Genomic DNA, 8,450 nt, shown 5'->3' with positions numbered 1-8,450 from the left:
GGGAAGATGTCTTAACCATAAGTCGGGACTCGGGACTTCCCCCCTGTCTTCTCTACAGGTTTTTGTTTGAAAATCTTCTGGGCTTAAACAAGTAGCAGATCACGCAGTGCCTTAAAGATCCACTGAGCCTTTGTGGATTTGAAACAAATTTAAATTCGAAAGATAATGTCTCCATAACCGTTACCAAATTTATTTAGGATGCTGAGAAATGCGTGGAGTCGAACCAGGATTGCTACGGATGCACTGCCATTGCGAGTGAAGATGGGTTGTGGATTGGCATCATCTCCCACCATTCGAACAAATGCTACAACTGCCATTTTAGCTTCTCTGAACTCCCCAAGCGGGGCTTTGGGAAGTCCCAGGTACAGCCCAAATCGGTTGGCTTGCATTGTAACAACCACACTAGTTTCTACCTCTTCGGGAATTCACAGTAGACTCTTATCCAGCTTTTGTCATTTTCTAAATGTTGATGGTATCCGAAATATGGATTGTTGGGCTCAAAACCGATGCACAGGGCACATCTGAGGACGTCGACAGTGTCTCTGGCAGGTGGGTTCTTTGGATTTGGGAAGAAGAAGATTGTTTTACCGGAGATAGTGCAGGCGGGCGATCTCGTGCTACATGAATGTGCAGAAGAAGTAGCATTGGATGAAATTGGCAGCGAGAGGATTCAGAAGATTATAGATAATATGATTGCAGTCATGTGGGATGCACCTGGCTGTGGGCTTGCTGCCCCTCAAATCGGAGTACCACTACAGATGATTGTTGTAGAAGACAAGGAAGAATATATCAGGTTTATGCTAAAGGAGGAAGCTGAAGCTCAAGAACGCCATCCGTTTGATCTTTTGATAATAATAAATCCTAAACTTAAATCAAAGGGCACAAAGACTGCAAAATTTTTGAAGGGTGTCTCAGATTTTTCATCTAGGTATGTGGCCCAGTAGGCAAGTTTTGTTGTCTTCAAGCCAGAGGAAGTGGAAGTTTCTCAAAATGTGGTTTTTAAGTAATTCTGCAGTGAAGCTTGAACAGAAGAATAGTGTCCATGATCATTTATAGCCTTTTAAAGCATTCCTTTATTATGATCCTGATACAGTTAAATCCAGATATTATATTGTGGAAAAGAAAAGCTGTTTGTTGAAACTCAAAAAAAACGTGGAGCATGCATGCCAAATAGTGAAAAGCAGTACATTCATTTTTCCAGGTACTCCACTATATCACAAAATAACTGATCATATTTTACTGAATGAATGCTTCTGGTAAGCAATTTTTAGAATGTCGATCAATAAAACAGAATACCAAGGTGTCAGTCGAAAGATATGCATTGCATTTGAAAATTTGCGGCATTAGATTCTAAAAGCCATACATTAACTCATGTTGGCCTTCATTGGAGAAGCTCATATACTCTGAATTCTCTGTGGCATCGTATTATTCCTACAGACAGAAAAATCCAAAATAGTGCACATGCCCAAAGCACATTTGGGTCTGTGTGCAGAAAAATTTACGATGGGAAAGAGGTTGCAGTGAAAAATTCATGAGAAGGTCATCCCTGCCATTCTCATGTCTCAGCTATACTCACTGAAAAATTCTACCTTTTGCTGGTTTACAGACCCCTATGACCCAACATCCATTAGCATGTGGCCTAAGGGCCTGCTTAAGGTTTTGCATCGCAAATGGAGGTGGAGTATCTTCACCCCATGGTTGCTGATGAATTTCCAATCTGCTTTAAGGATCCATAACCTTTGCTGGATTGACTAATGCTACCTACATTCCTAATGAATTTGCCCATGATTGGTTGAGACAGAAAGTCTTGGCACTGTAAAAACTCCTTGTATGAATGCTAGAAGGCCTTTGTTGGATGTTATCATATGCAATCAACCTAATTCTCCAAGAAATATAGCTAATTTTAAAGAAATGCAGGAGTTGCTTGAAAAAGAAATGCATCTAGCAGTAAAAGTAATTGAACCTGGACCACTCGAGTTCTGTCAGCAAGTTAGGCTGGTAGCAGAGGCAGATGTTCTGTTAACTCCTCATGTGTCCCAAAATGCTGCAGTTTTGTTTTCATGTCCTAGCTCTAATTTTAGAGGTTTCCCTCTTCCCGATTACATTGATTGGCTTGGAAATTTGTTGCATGCTGGAAAAGTGTATCACTATGAACTTTATGGGACATGGACAACTGAAAGGTTGGGAATGCCTTTTCAAATGCGCCTATATGCAGTTATTTTGGGTTGGAAGAGATGCTTTTCTGTGAGGGGATGCATGAATTATGGAAAGAGAATATTTTTGTGGATTTAGATCAATTAGAAGAGATTTAACACACCTTTACATACAATTGTCGTCTAGCAGTCCATGGATCAAGATGTCAGAGTATATGAAACACAATTAAGTTTGCCTCTTGAACATTAATATTCTTTTAAAGTTTTCATTCCTCATTATTTGTTTCAGTATATTTGTCCTAGATGATCTCGAGAATTTCATATAAACTTTGCACATCGTGCTTTGTGAACTTGAGGTGGCTTTTGAATTGGTGAGCCTTCCAGAATTTTGAGGGCATCTGAATATATGCTGCATTCATCTACCCTTAGATATTAAAAACGGTTTTGTTCTGCTTTAAAACCTTCTCGCTTTTGCTCACATGGTTTTGTTTTTAAGGATGTTCTTGTCGATGAACTCCAATAGGTTTGGAGGACAAGGTTATAGCTTTACTTCCATTGGTCTAGCACATGACATTCATCACGTTTTCTGAGAAGAGAGAACATTATGAATTCGTTATTTACAATAAAGCGATGTCTAGCTTTGTTTGTTAAGTGTTTGATTTGACTCAATGCTCAAGATCTATGCAAATTTGTTTTGGACAAATGGAGAAAAATGTTCAATGCTTTAGGGCCCAATGAGGGTAAGAAGTTGGTAGATCTGGCAGTCATTAACTTCGAGGGAGGTGATTGCATTTGTCATGACTTAAAGTGAGATATTTGTACATAAAAATGGTAGTCAGTGACAGTCTTCTTCCTCTCGCATAATTGCTTCATGTAGCATGGGATCCAATGGTTTTCCAACAGTATTGACCACATTAACATTAAATCCTTCCATGATTCTATGAATTGTTTATAAATACTCCAGGCAAATTAGGAGCATTATTAGCGTCTAATGGAAGCCAATCTGTAAAGTAAATTGGAATGATAGGATTGACGACTCCTTCATTTCTAAATTGTTTTCGTGCCTACATTGCTAAACTATTTTCGTACAGGGGTTCATAAAAGTAATAATGAGCATTATAAAAATATTTGATAAAAAAAAGTTTAAGGCATATCTTAAACAATTTAAGAAAATAACAGGGGTTCAAGGCATATCTTAAACATTTTCTATATTTCCAATTCAATTTTCCAATTGCCTGACATTAGCCATCTTACTGGCTTTCTTTTTAAGGAATTCTTGAACATATATCTCTTTGTATTCTAGGTTTACCAGTTATATGGTGACGTAGAACTCTCAGTTGTCACAATTAATTCCTACATATATTGTTTCTCTGCTTTATTGGCAAAGAAAAATAAAGTTGTTGAAAAGTATTCAGAAGCCTTTTCCATTCATTAAAACATGGAACATGTAATCATATACATTCGACATTTTCCATTCATTAAAATTGGGTAAATCTAGAATATTTAAAATATCTTTCTTCGATATTTGTATTTCAATTTTCTTTGCAACGATTTTCCATTTCAATTGCATTTACAATTTTACGGATTTTGTGCGGTTGGTCAAGTATTTTGGTCTGTAAATGATTTGATATTTTAATGTTTTCGAGCAGGTTGTTTTTCCATGGAGAATTTAAGTGAGATATATTGAAGGTATTATTTTTAATTGAAATAAAATTTCCAATAAAAATTTACAGTGTAATTCTAATTATTTTAGTTTCTATTAAGTATTCAACTTTCTTGACTTATTGTGATTTTTCTCTTGATGTTTAGCTTGCTCATTGTGGTTCCCTATAAATTGATACAATAAAAAGTAATCTAATATATAAACCTAAATCATAACAGTAGTAATAGAACTATATTTATTCTTGAAACTTCTATAAAGAATTTATCAAATTTATAATGGAATAAACCCCTTGCTGGTGGACGAAGTTTGATTCCAAGAGTTCAGCCTTATTTAATATTTATTTTATCCAACAACAAAGAATGATCCAGCAAAGAGTGATTATGTACATGCAATGTCTAAATAGGTCTTATTGTTTATCAATGGTAAAGGATTAACTGAGACTAATTCCAATTAGAACAATTGAAAATGGACCAAAACAACAAGAAGCAACATAGGAGCATATTACAATCGTGATAATATTATACATTGTAATATTTATGATTTATATCTTAATCTGTGTTTTGGCTCTTTCAAAATTGTCCACCATAGGCAGCAGATTTTCAATTACATCACCTTGAATGTTAGATGCCAAACTTAGTCGTTCTTTCTCTGCTCTCTTCCTGTAATCTCACAGGGAGTTTGAGTTTCTCTTTGTTTGATTTGATTGACTTCTTTGTTCAATGTTTTGTAATGTAACAAGAAAACTTTTCCTTTATGACTTTTTGGATTCTTTGCTAGTTCGTAATGCAGAAATAGAGCTATAGTATTGGTTTATGGTTATCTGGAGCACCATACTTCTACCAATGCCATTCGATACAGTCAATGATCATTTTAGACATGGGTTTCTCTCTATTGTTTTACATTCTGTGCATATCTTTGGCTTCAATCCATATAGTTTTTAGTTCTGCTTGGAATCAAGCAAAGACTGGTAAATGATGTCTGCCTGCCAGCTTTGGTCACTAGTGAAACTTGCTATATGCTTTGTCTTCCATTAGCTTGGATGGCCAAAGTGCGAGGATATGCATTCCTCATCACCAGGAAATTAAGAGCCTTAATAGTCACAATACCTTTAAAGATTGCAACAATATTGCACTCCTTGTCATTAGATTCAGTAGGATTAAATGAAGATAGGCCCAGATAGCCTCATTCGCTTACCCTAGCGAAAGGAAGTAGGGTAGCTGGGTTTGAAGGGATGAAGATTTGGACTACTCATTCATTGCAAGTGATGATTACGTTCTATGTAGTTAACATCTTTTTTTTTTTTTTTTCTCTAGATAGTGTGTACCATTAGGTATCCACTAGAAAGGAGTGGTATGTATTTATTTTAAAGGGCTAATGGTAGTTGTACAACATTGAACTTTTAGAACATGGATCATGAAGGTAAATCAAGTCTCTAAGAAGGTGTAGTAGGCATTGTTAGGTCCCCCTAGCAAGCAGTGGCAGATGTTTATTTTCAAAGTACTGATTGTAGTTCCTAAAAAAATTGAAGATTTAGAACATGGTAAATAAAGTTGGATTACGTCATAGGTGAAATATCAAACAATAATTAACACAAAATTATTATTGACCATTACAAATATTGAAGTCCAAGCTTAAGGTGGGTAGTTCCTCCTATGAAAAAGGCATAGGCATCCCCTATGAATTTGAGTTAATACAAAATTATTGCTATCTTAATTGCTTGATTGAATGAATAAAACTAGAGATATTTCTCCTAAATTAGTCAATTTGTAAATTGAAGGAAGGTGGGTGTTATTAATTGTTGCTTCAATTAGTTGTGATTTTGATTATGATGATTTTGTTGGAAAAGTTTATGTATGACGCTTCCTTTAGCTATTAATTTTAATAATATCTATAATGTATGTTTTGTACATTTATACAAAAAGTGGGTTGCAATGTTCCCCAGATATAGTCCTTCAGTTATAACGGAATTCGTGTTATAGATACCTTGGGAAAATTTTAACCTGCCCACCAGAAGGTTGGCAAGAGTTTCAGGAAGGGTTCCTAGGATCATGTGTCGCCGTTTTTCCTTTATGTTTTAAGGACTTCGGGACGAAGTCCATTGTTAAGAGGGGTTGTATGTAGTGCCCACTCTAGTTTCCTGACCCTAATACGACATTATCTTAGACACTCTATTCTTCGAGGACCTCAGATTGAGGATCTGGACCAATGACACTATTATTAGCGATTGAGATATTCATGGTTGTGATGTTTATGAATGCTTTCCATTGATATTATGGTAGCATGAATGGTTATGTATCTTATCTATCAGTATTCTGATGATTGCAATATTAAATAGTTAAGTTGGTCTCTATTTGAAATTATGATGAGGGTAGTAAAGAATATGTATGCGCTCTACTAAAAGCATAATGAGGATAAATTTTATGGATAGGTATATCTCTACGATGTTACGATGTTGATAGCTTAATGAATATGTATGTTTCCATTGATGATTATTGATGATAGCCATGAGGGATGTGTCCCCTATGTTACCTACTTCCTTTAGTTCAGACTTACAATGGACAATGATGTGAATGACCAGGAATTGTTAATGATGCTATTATGATAATTGACTAACATTGAGAAACCTTGTTACTGATGATTATTGAGTATGGCAGGAAACCATCAGAGGCACTCGCATATGACATGTCGATGACCCCTGGTTTGATGAAAATTTATATTACTTTATCTTTGAAAGTCTAAGTCGATCTTGGAATCTGCCATATATGTTTAACTATATTCTGATGATATATTAATGGTTGCAGGCACAGATTAGTTGCTTGACCGAATGACTCACATATGGGTGATGGGGTTGTACAAGTGGATGGAACTACATGGGAGGGGTGGGACAGAGTCCCTGATCTCACCCACTAGCACTCCCGCCGTGACTTGGGCTGGAAGGGTTGAAACACCTTCGCCTTGAAGATCACGATGCCATGAGGGCAGGATCCAAAGTTGGGTCGCTCATGAGGACTTTACCGGGGGGCGCGCATCAAGGCGGATTCCTTGATCCCCGACACCATTAGTCTCACTATAGCAGGCAACATAAGAGATGATAGTGGTCTATGACGTTGCACTATACTTTCCCCTCGTAATCACTGGATGCTTGAAGGGCAAGTGGTGTGGCACCCTTGGAACTTCAGGGGAATTTCTTGAAGGGCACGACCAACTTGGCACCCTTGGCATCACAAATAAACTATTAGGTGTGGCACCCTTGGAACTTCTAGGGAAGTTCTTGAAGGGCACAACCAAACTGGCACCCTTGACATCACAAATAAGCTATTAGGTGTGGCACCCTTGGAACTTCTAGGGAAGTTCTTGAAGGGCACAACCAAACTTGGCATCCTTGGAATCATTAAAAATAAATAATAATAAATCAATATAAGCAAGGAATGAAAACTAGGTAAATTTACATCAAGGGTAAATGATGATTAGAAACCAATGTTAAATCAAAAATAAAACTTGGAATAAGGAGGATCATAGGAAGAATTAAAATAGAGTACCTTAAAAACTCTACCCTTCCCATTTTAGAAAATACTAGGAAGATTATGTGGTTTAATTAGGAAAAAGGGGAAAGACAAACATAATGGTAAGGAGAAAGATTAATCCTAAACTAATTTAAACCTAATTAAGAAAAGAGGAAGGTGAATTAAAATGAGATTAATAAATTAAATTAGAGAAATGTAGAGAAGCTCCATGTGTCAACAACCAACATAAAAATATCCATCTTGGAGATAACCTGAGTTAAATTAGGGAGTAGATTGGGGATAAAATCTTGACTCATTAATTGACTTCAAGTCATGAACACAAATTAAGGAATAAAAGGGAGGGAAAAAAGAGACAACTAGGAGAAGAAATAGGAATCTTGTTGAGGTGAGGAAAATATTAGTTTTAAATAAAAATTTAAGTAAATAATTTTGGGAGACCCTTGATGTGAGAATGACACGTGGGTGGGTGAATAATCAAGCTATTGAATTATAAAAAATAATTAATTATGCATGACATGCCAAGTGTCACCTATGAGGACTCCTATAAAAGAAGGGGCAAGCCATGGGAGAAAGGACTTTTTTTGGAACCCTATGGTTGGGTGGATGAGATGATGTCAGAGCAGTGATTACGAAGCTATAGTGAGTTTGGTGAGGTAGAGGATTTTAGAGAGGGGACTCTTGAGCCAAGGTGTGCTCTCCTCTACCAGTTAGTGCTTTCCTCCATTGTACAACCCCATTGCAGCTCGGGGGTCCGCGGGGAAGAAGAGTACCCAAGGAGTAGGTTGGGAGGTTAACCAGTGGGTTTTCGCATTCGGATCAAGTGCGTCATCATTCACTCGTGGAGGTGACCGGCTACAAGGGAATACCAGTAACAGCAGAGCAAGCGGAGTCTCGCCTTCTGGTGAACGGTACACATGTATTTCATTACTATTGATCTTAGTTAAACATATGTAAATGTATGTCATGATATGTTTTCCTGAAATGAGTGTCAGGAATGTGTGTGCTAAATAAGTTGAAATTTCAATGTGTTTCTTTTCTGGTTGTATTTGCTGCAAAAAAAATAAATAAATAAATAAATAGATATATATATATATATATAGTCTGAATTTT

General features: G+C 36.6%; 1 pseudogene; it reads left to right on the top strand.

Annotated features, from left to right (window-relative positions):
- The first annotated feature begins 261 nt into the window (after positions 1-261).
- On the top strand, positions 262-944 carry LOC149264963 (peptide deformylase 1A, chloroplastic pseudogene; annotated as a pseudogene).
- The last annotated feature ends 7,506 nt before the right edge of the window (positions 945-8,450 follow it).

The sequence above is a fragment of the Pinus tabuliformis genome, chromosome 6, assembly GCF_031772625.1.
Source record: "Pinus tabuliformis cultivar Carrire ecotype Pingquan chromosome 6, CPIR1, whole genome shotgun sequence".
NCBI lineage: Eukaryota > Viridiplantae > Streptophyta > Pinopsida > Pinales > Pinaceae > Pinus > Pinus tabuliformis.
Note: the sequence above shows the minus strand (reverse complement) of the source record. Positions and strands in the feature narration are given on the sequence as shown.